Below are 15,690 nucleotides of genomic sequence, written 5' to 3' on the forward strand. Positions count from 1 at the left end.
AGGGGTGTGCGTGTGAATGAAGCGTACGGTCAACATATAGCAAGATTTTCACGCATGGGATCTCATTTTCTTAGCGAATTCTCTTCAATTCAATTGAGACGCGCTTTTATCAAATGCACTTTTGAAGATATAACAGTATGTTTATGCACAGATTCTCAGTTTCTTTGCGATTTCTCAGCGTTCCAGTGGGTATGAGCTTGAATCAAGCATACTTTTCAAGATGAGGAATCGCAGTTTCTTGGCGAATTCTATGCGTTCCAAGCATGACTCGCTTGTTTCATGCGTCCTTTTCAAGATATAGCAAGGTTTTCGAGCACGGACTCTCAGTTGCTTGGCGAATTCTCTTCAATACAAGTGGGACGTCCCTGGATCAAGTGTGCTTTTCAAGATACAGCAAGACTTTTAAGCAGGGAATCTCAGAATGTCGGCGAGTCGTCTTTGATCAAAGCAGGATGCGCTTGAATCAAGCGTACTTTTCAAGATATAGCAATGTATTCACGCATTAAGTATCAGTTTCCTGGTGAATTCTCTGTGTTCCAAGGTGGACTCGCTTGAAGGATGCCTTTATCCCAAGGTATAACAAGTCTTTTATTCCCAGAACTTGGTAAATTGTCTTGGTTCCAAGTGGGACTGACTTGTATCAAGGATACTTTTCAAGATATAGCAAGTTTTTACTCTCATGCAACTAATCTCAATTTCGTGGCGAATATTCTTCAATGCGATCAAGACGCGATTTAAGATGAGTGCTTTTCAAGATACAGCAAGATTTTGATGCATGGGTTCTCAGTTTCTTTGCGAAATCTCATCTTTGCAAAGGGTATGAGCTTGAATCAAGCGTACTTTTCCAGTTATAGTAATGTTTTCAAGCACGGAAGCTCAGTTTCTTGGTGATTTCTCTTCAACGCAAGCTGGACGCCCTTATGTCAAGGGTGCTTCCAAGATATAGCAAGATTTTTTGTGCACCGAATCTCAGAATGTTGGCCCAGTCCAATTCCAATTCCAAGTGTGACGCACTTGAATGAAGCGTACTTTTCAAATAATAGCAAGGTGTTCCCTCACAGAATATCAGATTCATGGCCAAATCTCTGTGTTCCGTGCATGACTCGTTTCTTTCATGCATACTTTTCAAGTTATATCGAGGGTTTCATGCACGGAATCTCAGAGTCTTGTCGAATTCTCTTCAATAAAAGTGGGATGCATTTGTGTGGGACTGACGTTTCAGCATGTGGCAAGATTTCAGCTCGCATTCTACGTTTCATGGAGAATTCTTTTCGGTCCAAGCGGGATGCACTTCAATAAAGCACACTTTCCATGATATAGCAAGGTATTCACATACAGAACCTCAGTATTTTGGCGACCTCGCTGTGTTCCAAATGAGACGCGCTATTGATGCCTACTTTTCCAGTTTTTACTCTCAGAATCCCATAACCGCAGTGCATCCTCTTCGTTCCAATTGGGACTCGCTTGTTTGGAGCGTACTTTTCAGGATATAGCCAGGTTTCGTGCACGGAATTCCAATTCTTAGCGAATTCACTCCATTCCAAGTGGGACTCGGTTATGTCAAGAAGCGTACTTTTCAAGGTATAGCCAGGTATTTATGCACGCAATTTTAGCTTCTTTGCTAATTCCCTCATTACAAGAGGGAATCACTTGGGTTAATCATACTTTTCAAGAGATATCAAGGTTTTCAAGAATGGAATCTCACTTCCTTGGTGAAATCTCTTTTATAAAAGCAAGATGCGCTTGTGTCAAGTGTACTTTTCAAGATATAGCAAAGTATTCATGCACGGAATCTCAAAATGTAGATGAATTCTCTGCATTCCACGTGGGACGCTCTTGGGTGCAGCATTCTTTTCAAGATATAGCAAAATTTTCATGCACGTAATTTCGCTTTCGTGGTGAATTCCCCTCAAAACATTCTGGAAACACGCTGGTATCAAGTGTACTTTTCAACAGATAGCAAGAATTTTAAGCAGGATTCTCACTTTCGTGTCGAAGGCTCAGCGATCCAAGCGGGATACACGTTAATAGCGCATACGTTTCAAGGTCTAGCACGGTCTTCCCGCATGGAATATCAGTTTCTTGACAGGTTCTCTGTGTTCAAAGTGGGACGCACTAATATGAAAACAACTTTGCAGACAGAGCAAGGTTTTTAACTCCCGGAAACTCATTCTCCTGGTGAACGAATTCTCTTCGTTCCAAGCAGGACTCTCTTGAATCATGTGTACTTTTCAGGACATAGCAAGGCACTGACTCGCAGAATCTCAGTTACTTGGTGAAATCTCTGCATTTCAACTGGGACTCGCTTGTATCAAGCATAGTTTTCAAGATATAGCAAGAGTTTTAGGCACGGAATCTCAGGGTGTTTGTGAATCTTCTTCGTTACAGCAGGACTCACTTGTATCAACTATCCTCTTCAAGATATAGCAAGGGTTTCTTGCACAGAATCTCAGAGTCCTGGCGAACTCTATTCAAAAAAGACGGGATGCACTTGTATCAAGTGTACGTTTGAAGAAATAGCAAGAGCTTTTACGCATGGATTCTCAGTTTTTAGGACAATTCTTTTCGTTCTAAATGGGATGCGCTTTAATCAAGCCTACTTTTCATGATATAGCAAGGTATTCACGCACGGAATCTCAGCTTTTACTGACTTCTCTGGGTTACCAGTGGCAGGCGCATGTGTGATGGCTACGTTTTAAGGTGTAGCAAGGTGTTTACCTCCGGAATTTCTTTTCATGGTGAATTCTCTTCGCTCCAAGCGGGACTCACTTGTAGGAAGCATACTTTTCAAGATAGAGCAAGGAGTATTGTTTACGGAATCTCGGTTTCTTGGAGAATTCTCTTCAGTACAAGCGTGACACCCTTGTGTCAAATGTGCTTTTGTGCTTTTCAAGATATATCAAGACTTTTATACAGGGAATCTCAGAATGTTGGTGAATTCTCTTTGTTTGAAGCGGGATGCATTTGATTCAAGCGTACTTTTCAAATAGAGCAAGGTACTCAACACGGATACTCAGTTTCATGGTGAATGCTCTGCCTTCCAAGTGTGACGCGCTCGTATGGTGCCTACTTCTCAAAATATATCAAGGTTCTTACTCCGAGAATCGCAGATTCTGGGCGAATTCTCTCAATACTATTGGGACGCGCCCGTAGGAAATGTCCTTTTCAAGACACAGCAACGAATCTCAGAATGTTGGCACATTCTCTTCACTCCAAGCGTGACTTGCTTTTCTCAATCATCCTTTTCAAGAGATAGCAGGATTTTTATGCACGGATTCCTATTTTCCTGCTGAATTCTCATTCTTCCAAGGGGTGTGCGTGTGAATGAAGCGTACGGTCAACATATAGCAAGATTTTCACGCATGGGATCTCATTTTCTTAGCGAATTCTCTTCAATTCAATTGAGACGCGCTTTTATCAAATGCACTTTTGAAGATATAACAGTATGTTTATGCACAGATTCTCAGTTTCTTTGCGATTTCTCAGCGTTCCAGTGGGTATGAGCTTGAATCAAGCATACTTTTCAAGATGAGGAATCGCAGTTTCTTGGCGAATTCTATGCGTTCCAAGCATGACTCGCTTGTTTCATGCGTCCTTTTCAAGATATAGCAAGGTTTTCGAGCACGGACTCTCAGTTGCTTGGCGAATTCTCTTCAATACAAGTGGGACGTCCCTGGATCAAGTGTGCTTTTCAAGATACAGCAAGACTTTTAAGCAGGGAATCTCAGAATGTCGGCGAGTCGTCTTTGATCAAAGCAGGATGCGCTTGAATCAAGCGTACTTTTCAAGATATAGCAATGTATTCACGCATTAAGTATCAGTTTCCTGGTGAATTCTCTGTGTTCCAAGGTGGACTCGCTTGAAGGATGCCTTTATCCCAAGGTATAACAAGTCTTTTATTCCCAGAACTTGGTAAATTGTCTTGGTTCCAAGTGGGACTGACTTGTATCAAGGATACTTTTCAAGATATAGCAAGTTTTTACTCTCATGCAACTAATCTCAATTTCGTGGCGAATATTCTTCAATGCGATCAAGACGCGATTTAAGATGAGTGCTTTTCAAGATACAGCAAGATTTTGATGCATGGGTTCTCAGTTTCTTTGCGAAATCTCATCTTTGCAAAGGGTATGAGCTTGAATCAAGCGTACTTTTCCAGTTATAGTAATGTTTTCAAGCACGGAAGCTCAGTTTCTTGGTGATTTCTCTTCAACGCAAGCTGGACGCCCTTATGTCAAGGGTGCTTCCAAGATATAGCAAGATTTTTTGTGCACCGAATCTCAGAATGTTGGCCCAGTCCAATTCCAATTCCAAGTGTGACGCACTTGAATGAAGCGTACTTTTCAAATAATAGCAAGGTGTTCCCTCACAGAATATCAGATTCATGGCCAAATCTCTGTGTTCCGTGCATGACTCGTTTCTTTCATGCATACTTTTCAAGTTATATCGAGGGTTTCATGCACGGAATCTCAGAGTCTTGTCGAATTCTCTTCAATAAAAGTGGGATGCATTTGTGTGGGACTGACGTTTCAGCATGTGGCAAGATTTCAGCTCGCATTCTACGTTTCATGGAGAATTCTTTTCGGTCCAAGCGGGATGCACTTCAATAAAGCACACTTTCCATGATATAGCAAGGTATTCACATACAGAACCTCAGTATTTTGGCGACCTCGCTGTGTTCCAAATGAGACGCGCTATTGATGCCTACTTTTCCAGTTTTTACTCTCAGAATCCCATAACCGCAGTGCATCCTCTTCGTTCCAATTGGGACTCGCTTGTTTGGAGCGTACTTTTCAGGATATAGCCAGGTTTCGTGCACGGAATTCCAATTCTTAGCGAATTCACTCCATTCCAAGTGGGACTCGGTTATGTCAAGAAGCGTACTTTTCAAGGTATAGCCAGGTATTTATGCACGCAATTTTAGCTTCTTTGCTAATTCCCTCATTACAAGAGGGAATCACTTGGGTTAATCATACTTTTCAAGAGATATCAAGGTTTTCAAGAATGGAATCTCACTTCCTTGGTGAAATCTCTTTTATAAAAGCAAGATGCGCTTGTGTCAAGTGTACTTTTCAAGATATAGCAAAGTATTCATGCACGGAATCTCAAAATGTAGATGAATTCTCTGCATTCCACGTGGGACGCTCTTGGGTGCAGCATTCTTTTCAAGATATAGCAAAATTTTCATGCACGTAATTTCGCTTTCGTGGTGAATTCCCCTCAAAACATTCTGGAAACACGCTGGTATCAAGTGTACTTTTCAACAGATAGCAAGAATTTTAAGCAGGATTCTCACTTTCGTGTCGAAGGCTCAGCGATCCAAGCGGGATACACGTTAATAGCGCATACGTTTCAAGGTCTAGCACGGTCTTCCCGCATGGAATATCAGTTTCTTGACAGGTTCTCTGTGTTCAAAGTGGGACGCACTAATATGAAAACAACTTTGCAGACAGAGCAAGGTTTTTACTCCCGGAAACTCATTCTCCTGGTGAACGAATTCTCTTCGTTCCAAGCAGGACTCTCTTGAATCATGTGTACTTTTCAGGACATAGCAAGGCACTGACTCGCAGAATCTCAGTTACTTGGTGAAATCTCTGCATTTCAACTGGGACTCGCTTGTATCAAGCATAGTTTTCAAGATATAGCAAGAGTTTTAGGCACGGAATCTCAGGGTGTTTGTGAATCTTCTTCGTTACAGCAGGACTCACTTGTATCAACTATCCTCTTCAAGATATAGCAAGGGTTTCTTGCACAGAATCTCAGAGTCCTGGCGAACTCTATTCAAAAAAGACGGGATGCACTTGTATCAAGTGTACGTTTGAAGAAATAGCAAGAGCTTTTACGCATGGATTCTCAGTTTTTAGGACAATTCTTTTCGTTCTAAATGGGATGCGCTTTAATCAAGCCTACTTTTCATGATATAGCAAGGTATTCACGCACGGAATCTCAGCTTTTACTGACTTCTCTGGGTTACCAGTGGCAGGCGCATGTGTGATGGCTACGTTTTAAGGTGTAGCAAGGTGTTTACCTCCGGAATTTCTTTTCATGGTGAATTCTCTTCGCTCCAAGCGGGACTCACTTGTAGGAAGCATACTTTTCAAGATAGAGCAAGGAGTATTGTTTACGGAATCTCGGTTTCTTGGAGAATTCTCTTCAGTACAAGCGTGACACCCTTGTGTCAAATGTGCTTTTGTGCTTTTCAAGATATATCAAGACTTTTATACAGGGAATCTCAGAATGTTGGTGAATTCTCTTTGTTTGAAGCGGGATGCATTTGATTCAAGCGTACTTTTCAAATAGAGCAAGGTACTCAACACGGATACTCAGTTTCATGGTGAATGCTCTGCCTTCCAAGTGTGACGCGCTCGTATGGTGCCTACTTCTCAAAATATATCAAGGTTCTTACTCCGAGAATCGCAGATTCTGGGCGAATTCTCTCAATACTATTGGGACGCGCCCGTAGGAAATGTCCTTTTCAAGACACAGCAACGAATCTCAGAATGTTGGCACATTCTCTTCACTCCAAGCGTGACTTGCTTTTCTCAATCATCCTTTTCAAGAGATAGCAGGATTTTTATGCACGGATTCCTATTTTCCTGCTGAATTCTCATTCTTCCAAGGGGTGTGCGTGTGAATGAAGCGTACGGTCAACATATAGCAAGATTTTCACGCATGGGATCTCATTTTCTTAGCGAATTCTCTTCAATTCAATTGAGACGCGCTTTTATCAAATGCACTTTTGAAGATATAACAGTATGTTTATGCACAGATTCTCAGTTTCTTTGCGATTTCTCAGCGTTCCAGTGGGTATGAGCTTGAATCAAGCATACTTTTCAAGATGAGGAATCGCAGTTTCTTGGCGAATTCTATGCGTTCCAAGCATGACTCGCTTGTTTCATGCGTCCTTTTCAAGATATAGCAAGGTTTTCGAGCACGGACTCTCAGTTGCTTGGCGAATTCTCTTCAATACAAGTGGGACGTCCCTGGATCAAGTGTGCTTTTCAAGATACAGCAAGACTTTTAAGCAGGGAATCTCAGAATGTCGGCGAGTCGTCTTTGATCAAAGCAGGATGCGCTTGAATCAAGCGTACTTTTCAAGATATAGCAATGTATTCACGCATTAAGTATCAGTTTCCTGGTGAATTCTCTGTGTTCCAAGGTGGACTCGCTTGAAGGATGCCTTTATCCCAAGGTATAACAAGTCTTTTATTCCCAGAACTTGGTAAATTGTCTTGGTTCCAAGTGGGACTGACTTGTATCAAGGATACTTTTCAAGATATAGCAAGTTTTTACTCTCATGCAACTAATCTCAATTTCGTGGCGAATATTCTTCAATGCGATCAAGACGCGATTTAAGATGAGTGCTTTTCAAGATACAGCAAGATTTTGATGCATGGGTTCTCAGTTTCTTTGCGAAATCTCATCTTTGCAAAGGGTATGAGCTTGAATCAAGCGTACTTTTCCAGTTATAGTAATGTTTTCAAGCACGGAAGCTCAGTTTCTTGGTGATTTCTCTTCAACGCAAGCTGGACGCCCTTATGTCAAGGGTGCTTCCAAGATATAGCAAGATTTTTTGTGCACCGAATCTCAGAATGTTGGCCCAGTCCAATTCCAATTCCAAGTGTGACGCACTTGAATGAAGCGTACTTTTCAAATAATAGCAAGGTGTTCCCTCACAGAATATCAGATTCATGGCCAAATCTCTGTGTTCCGTGCATGACTCGTTTCTTTCATGCATACTTTTCAAGTTATATCGAGGGTTTCATGCACGGAATCTCAGAGTCTTGTCGAATTCTCTTCAATAAAAGTGGGATGCATTTGTGTGGGACTGACGTTTCAGCATGTGGCAAGATTTCAGCTCGCATTCTACGTTTCATGGAGAATTCTTTTCGGTCCAAGCGGGATGCACTTCAATAAAGCACACTTTCCATGATATAGCAAGGTATTCACATACAGAACCTCAGTATTTTGGCGACCTCGCTGTGTTCCAAATGAGACGCGCTATTGATGCCTACTTTTCCAGTTTTTACTCTCAGAATCCCATAACCGCAGTGCATCCTCTTCGTTCCAATTGGGACTCGCTTGTTTGGAGCGTACTTTTCAGGATATAGCCAGGTTTCGTGCACGGAATTCCAATTCTTAGCGAATTCACTCCATTCCAAGTGGGACTCGGTTATGTCAAGAAGCGTACTTTTCAAGGTATAGCCAGGTATTTATGCACGCAATTTTAGCTTCTTTGCTAATTCCCTCATTACAAGAGGGAATCACTTGGGTTAATCATACTTTTCAAGAGATATCAAGGTTTTCAAGAATGGAATCTCACTTCCTTGGTGAAATCTCTTTTATAAAAGCAAGATGCGCTTGTGTCAAGTGTACTTTTCAAGATATAGCAAAGTATTCATGCACGGAATCTCAAAATGTAGATGAATTCTCTGCATTCCACGTGGGACGCTCTTGGGTGCAGCATTCTTTTCAAGATATAGCAAAATTTTCATGCACGTAATTTCGCTTTCGTGGTGAATTCCCCTCAAAACATTCTGGAAACACGCTGGTATCAAGTGTACTTTTCAACAGATAGCAAGAATTTTAAGCAGGATTCTCACTTTCGTGTCGAAGGCTCAGCGATCCAAGCGGGATACACGTTAATAGCGCATACGTTTCAAGGTCTAGCACGGTCTTCCCGCATGGAATATCAGTTTCTTGACAGGTTCTCTGTGTTCAAAGTGGGACGCACTAATATGAAAACAACTTTGCAGACAGAGCAAGGTTTTTACTCCCGGAAACTCATTCTCCTGGTGAACGAATTCTCTTCGTTCCAAGCAGGACTCTCTTGAATCATGTGTACTTTTCAGGACATAGCAAGGCACTGACTCGCAGAATCTCAGTTACTTGGTGAAATCTCTGCATTTCAACTGGGACTCGCTTGTATCAAGCATAGTTTTCAAGATATAGCAAGAGTTTTAGGCACGGAATCTCAGGGTGTTTGTGAATCTTCTTCGTTACAGCAGGACTCACTTGTATCAACTATCCTCTTCAAGATATAGCAAGGGTTTCTTGCACAGAATCTCAGAGTCCTGGCGAACTCTATTCAAAAAAGACGGGATGCACTTGTATCAAGTGTACGTTTGAAGAAATAGCAAGAGCTTTTACGCATGGATTCTCAGTTTTTAGGACAATTCTTTTCGTTCTAAATGGGATGCGCTTTAATCAAGCCTACTTTTCATGATATAGCAAGGTATTCACGCACGGAATCTCAGCTTTTACTGACTTCTCTGGGTTACCAGTGGCAGGCGCATGTGTGATGGCTACGTTTTAAGGTGTAGCAAGGTGTTTACCTCCGGAATTTCTTTTCATGGTGAATTCTCTTCGCTCCAAGCGGGACTCACTTGTAGGAAGCATACTTTTCAAGATAGAGCAAGGAGTATTGTTTACGGAATCTCGGTTTCTTGGAGAATTCTCTTCAGTACAAGCGTGACACCCTTGTATCAAATGTGCTTTTGTGCTTTTCAAGATATATCAAGACTTTTATACAGGGAATCTCAGAATGTTGGTGAATTCTCTTTGTTTGAAGCGGGATGCATTTGATTCAAGCGTACTTTTCAAATAGAGCAAGGTACTCAACACGGATACTCAGTTTCATGGTGAATGCTCTGCCTTCCAAGTGTGACGCGCTCGTATGGTGCCTACTTCTCAAAATATATCAAGGTTCTTACTCCGAGAATCGCAGATTCTGGGCGAATTCTCTCAATACTATTGGGACGCGCCCGTAGGAAATGTCCTTTTCAAGACACAGCAACGAATCTCAGAATGTTGGCACATTCTCTTCACTCCAAGCGTGACTTGCTTTTCTCAATCATCCTTTTCAAGAGATAGCAGGATTTTTATGCACGGATTCCTATTTTCCTGCTGAATTCTCATTCTTCCAAGGGGTGTGCGTGTGAATGAAGCGTACGGTCAACATATAGCAAGATTTTCACGCATGGGATCTCATTTTCTTAGCGAATTCTCTTCAATTCAATTGAGACGCGCTTTTATCAAATGCACTTTTGAAGATATAACAGTATGTTTATGCACAGATTCTCAGTTTCTTTGCGATTTCTCAGCGTTCCAGTGGGTATGAGCTTGAATCAAGCATACTTTTCAAGATGAGGAATCGCAGTTTCTTGGCGAATTCTATGCGTTCCAAGCATGACTCGCTTGTTTCATGCGTCCTTTTCAAGATATAGCAAGGTTTTCGAGCACGGACTCTCAGTTGCTTGGCGAATTCTCTTCAATACAAGTGGGACGTCCCTGGATCAAGTGTGCTTTTCAAGATACAGCAAGACTTTTAAGCAGGGAATCTCAGAATGTCGGCGAGTCGTCTTTGATCAAAGCAGGATGCGCTTGAATCAAGCGTACTTTTCAAGATATAGCAATGTATTCACGCATTAAGTATCAGTTTCCTGGTGAATTCTCTGTGTTCCAAGGTGGACTCGCTTGAAGGATGCCTTTATCCCAAGGTATAACAAGTCTTTTATTCCCAGAACTTGGTAAATTGTCTTCGTTCCAAGTGGGACTGACTTGTATCAAGGATACTTTTCAAGATATAGCAAGTTTTTACTCTCATGCAACTAATCTCAATTTCGTGGCGAATATTCTTCAATGCGATCAAGACGCGATTTAAGATGAGTGCTTTTCAAGATACAGCAAGATTTTGATGCATGGGTTCTCAGTTTCTTTGCGAAATCTCATCTTTGCAAAGGGTATGAGCTTGAATCAAGCGTACTTTTCCAGTTATAGTAATGTTTTCAAGCACGGAAGCTCAGTTTCTTGGTGATTTCTCTTCAACGCAAGCTGGACGCCCTTATGTCAAGGGTGCTTCCAAGATATAGCAAGATTTTTTGTGCACCGAATCTCAGAATGTTGGCCCAATCCAATTCCAATTCCAAGTGTGACGCACTTGAATGAAGCGTACTTTTCAAATAATAGCAAGGTGTTCCCTCACAGAATATCAGATTCATGGCCAAATCTCTGTGTTCCGTGCATGACTCGTTTCTTTCATGCATACTTTTCAAGTTATATCGAGGGTTTCATGCACGGAATCTCAGAGTCTTGTCGAATTCTCTTCAATAAAAGTGGGATGCATTTGTGTGGGACTGACGTTTCAGCATGTGGCAAGATTTCAGCTCGCATTCTACGTTTCATGGAGAATTCTTTTCGGTCCAAGCGGGATGCACTTCAATAAAGCACACTTTCCATGATATAGCAAGGTATTCACATACAGAACCTCAGTATTTTGGCGACCTCGCTGTGTTCCAAATGAGACGCGCTATTGATGCCTACTTTTCCAGTTTTTACTCTCAGAATCCCATAACCGCAGTGCATCCTCTTCGTTCCAATTGGGACTCGCTTGTTTGGAGCGTACTTTTCAGGATATAGCCAGGTTTCGTGCACGGAATTCCAATTCTTAGCGAATTCACTCCATTCCAAGTGGGACTCGGTTATGTCAAGAAGCGTACTTTTCAAGGTATAGCCAGGTATTTATGCACGCAATTTTAGCTTCTTTGCTAATTCCCTCATTACAAGAGGGAATCACTTGGGTTAATCATACTTTTCAAGAGATATCAAGGTTTTCAAGAATGGAATCTCACTTCCTTGGTGAAATCTCTTTTATAAAAGCAAGATGCGCTTGTGTCAAGTGTACTTTTCAAGATATAGCAAAGTATTCATGCACGGAATCTCAAAATGTAGATGAATTCTCTGCATTCCACGTGGGACGCTCTTGGGTGCAGCATTCTTTTCAAGATATAGCAAAATTTTCATGCACGTAATTTCGCTTTCGTGGTGAATTCCCCTCAAAACATTCTGGAAACACGCTGGTATCAAGTGTACTTTTCAACAGATAGCAAGAATTTTAAGCAGGATTCTCACTTTCGTGTCGAAGGCTCAGCGATCCAAGCGGGATACACGTTAATAGCGCATACGTTTCAAGGTCTAGCACGGTCTTCCCGCATGGAATATCAGTTTCTTGACAGGTTCTCTGTGTTCAAAGTGGGACGCACTAATATGAAAACAACTTTGCAGACAGAGCAAGGTTTTTACTCCCGGAAACTCATTCTCCTGGTGAACGAATTCTCTTCGTTCCAAGCAGGACTCTCTTGAATCATGTGTACTTTTCAGGACATAGCAAGGCACTGACTCGCAGAATCTCAGTTACTTGGTGAAATCTCTGCATTTCAACTGGGACTCGCTTGTATCAAGCATAGTTTTCAAGATATAGCAAGAGTTTTAGGCACGGAATCTCAGGGTGTTTGTGAATCTTCTTCGTTACAGCAGGACTCACTTGTATCAACTATCCTCTTCAAGATATAGCAAGGGTTTCTTGCACAGAATCTCAGAGTCCTGGCGAACTCTATTCAAAAAAGACGGGATGCACTTGTATCAAGTGTACGTTTGAAGAAATAGCAAGAGCTTTTACGCATGGATTCTCAGTTTTTAGGACAATTCTTTTCGTTCTAAATGGGATGCGCTTTAATCAAGCCTACTTTTCATGATATAGCAAGGTATTCACGCACGGAATCTCAGCTTTTACTGACTTCTCTGGGTTACCAGTGGCAGGCGCATGTGTGATGGCTACGTTTTAAGGTGTAGCAAGGTGTTTACCTCCGGAATTTCTTTTCATGGTGAATTCTCTTCGCTCCAAGCGGGACTCACTTGTAGGAAGCATACTTTTCAAGATAGAGCAAGGAGTATTGTTTACGGAATCTCGGTTTCTTGGAGAATTCTCTTCAGTACAAGCGTGACACCCTTGTGTCAAATGTGCTTTTGTGCTTTTCAAGATATATCAAGACTTTTATACAGGGAATCTCAGAATGTTGGTGAATTCTCTTTGTTTGAAGCGGGATGCATTTGATTCAAGCGTACTTTTCAAATAGAGCAAGGTACTCAACACGGATACTCAGTTTCATGGTGAATGCTCTGCCTTCCAAGTGTGACGCGCTCGTATGGTGCCTACTTCTCAAAATATATCAAGGTTCTTACTCCGAGAATCGCAGATTCTGGGCGAATTCTCTCAATACTATTGGGACGCGCCCGTAGGAAATGTCCTTTTCAAGACACAGCAACGAATCTCAGAATGTTGGCACATTCTCTTCACTCCAAGCGTGACTTGCTTTTCTCAATCATCCTTTTCAAGAGATAGCAGGATTTTTATGCACGGATTCCTATTTTCCTGCTGAATTCTCATTCTTCCAAGGGGTGTGCGTGTGAATGAAGCGTACGGTCAACATATAGCAAGATTTTCACGCATGGGATCTCATTTTCTTAGCGAATTCTCTTCAATTCAATTGAGACGCGCTTTTATCAAATGCACTTTTGAAGATATAACAGTATGTTTATGCACAGATTCTCAGTTTCTTTGCGATTTCTCAGCGTTCCAGTGGGTATGAGCTTGAATCAAGCATACTTTTCAAGATGAGGAATCGCAGTTTCTTGGCGAATTCTATGCGTTCCAAGCATGACTCGCTTGTTTCATGCGTCCTTTTCAAGATATAGCAAGGTTTTCGAGCACGGACTCTCAGTTGCTTGGCGAATTCTCTTCAATACAAGTGGGACGTCCCTGGATCAAGTGTGCTTTTCAAGATACAGCAAGACTTTTAAGCAGGGAATCTCAGAATGTCGGCGAGTCGTCTTTGATCAAAGCAGGATGCGCTTGAATCAAGCGTACTTTTCAAGATATAGCAATGTATTCACGCATTAAGTATCAGTTTCCTGGTGAATTCTCTGTGTTCCAAGGTGGACTCGCTTGAAGGATGCCTTTATCCCAAGGTATAACAAGTCTTTTATTCCCAGAACTTGGTAAATTGTCTTCGTTCCAAGTGGGACTGACTTGTATCAAGGATACTTTTCAAGATATAGCAAGTTTTTACTCTCATGCAACTAATCTCAATTTCGTGGCGAATATTCTTCAATGCGATCAAGACGCGATTTAAGATGAGTGCTTTTCAAGATACAGCAAGATTTTGATGCATGGGTTCTCAGTTTCTTTGCGAAATCTCATCTTTGCAAAGGGTATGAGCTTGAATCAAGCGTACTTTTCCAGTTATAGTAATGTTTTCAAGCACGGAAGCTCAGTTTCTTGGTGATTTCTCTTCAACGCAAGCTGGACGCCCTTATGTCAAGGGTGCTTCCAAGATATAGCAAGATTTTTTGTGCACCGAATCTCAGAATGTTGGCCCAATCCAATTCCAATTCCAAGTGTGACGCACTTGAATGAAGCGTACTTTTCAAATAATAGCAAGGTGTTCCCTCACAGAATATCAGATTCATGGCCAAATCTCTGTGTTCCGTGCATGACTCGTTTCTTTCATGCATACTTTTCAAGTTATATCGAGGGTTTCATGCACGGAATCTCAGAGTCTTGTCGAATTCTCTTCAATAAAAGTGGGATGCATTTGTGTGGGACTGACGTTTCAGCATGTGGCAAGATTTCAGCTCGCATTCTACGTTTCATGGAGAATTCTTTTCGGTCCAAGCGGGATGCACTTCAATAAAGCACACTTTCCATGATATAGCAAGGTATTCACATACAGAACCTCAGTATTTTGGCGACCTCGCTGTGTTCCAAATGAGACGCGCTATTGATGCCTACTTTTCCAGTTTTTACTCTCAGAATCCCATAACCGCAGTGCATCCTCTTCGTTCCAATTGGGACTCGCTTGTTTGGAGCGTACTTTTCAGGATATAGCCAGGTTTCGTGCACGGAATTCCAATTCTTAGCGAATTCACTCCATTCCAAGTGGGACTCGGTTATGTCAAGAAGCGTACTTTTCAAGGTATAGCCAGGTATTTATGCACGCAATTTTAGCTTCTTTGCTAATTCCCTCATTACAAGAGGGAATCACTTGGGTTAATCATACTTTTCAAGAGATATCAAGGTTTTCAAGAATGGAATCTCACTTCCTTGGTGAAATCTCTTTTATAAAAGCAAGATGCGCTTGTGTCAAGTGTACTTTTCAAGATATAGCAAAGTATTCATGCACGGAATCTCAAAATGTAGATGAATTCTCTGCATTCCACGTGGGACGCTCTTGGGTGCAGCATTCTTTTCAAGATATAGCAAAATTTTCATGCACGTAATTTCGCTTTCGTGGTGAATTCCCCTCAAAACATTCTGGAAACACGCTGGTATCAAGTGTACTTTTCAACAGATAGCAAGAATTTTAAGCAGGATTCTCACTTTCGTGTCGAAGGCTCAGCGATCCAAGCGGGATACACGTTAATAGCGCATACGTTTCAAGGTCTAGCACGGTCTTCCCGCATGGAATATCAGTTTCTTGACAGGTTCTCTGTGTTCAAAGTGGGACGCACTAATATGAAAACAACTTTGCAGACAGAGCAAGGTTTTTAACTCCCGGAAACTCATTCTCCTGGTGAACGAATTCTCTTCGTTCCAAGCAGGACTCTCTTGAATCATGTGTACTTTTCAGGACATAGCAAGGCACTGACTCGCAGAATCTCAGTTACTTGGTGAAATCTCTGCATTTCAACTGGGACTCGCTTGTATCAAGCATAGTTTTCAAGATATAGCAAGAGTTTTAGGCACGGAATCTCAGGGTGTTTGTGAATCTTCTTCGTTACAGCAGGACTCACTTGTATCAACTATCCTCTTCAAGATATAGCAAGGGTTTCTTGCACAGAATCTCAGAGTCCTGG

The sequence above is a fragment of the Rattus norvegicus genome, chromosome Y, assembly GCF_021556685.1.
Source record: "Rattus norvegicus strain SHRSP/BbbUtx chromosome Y, alternate assembly SHRSP_T2T, whole genome shotgun sequence".
NCBI lineage: Eukaryota > Metazoa > Chordata > Mammalia > Rodentia > Muridae > Rattus > Rattus norvegicus.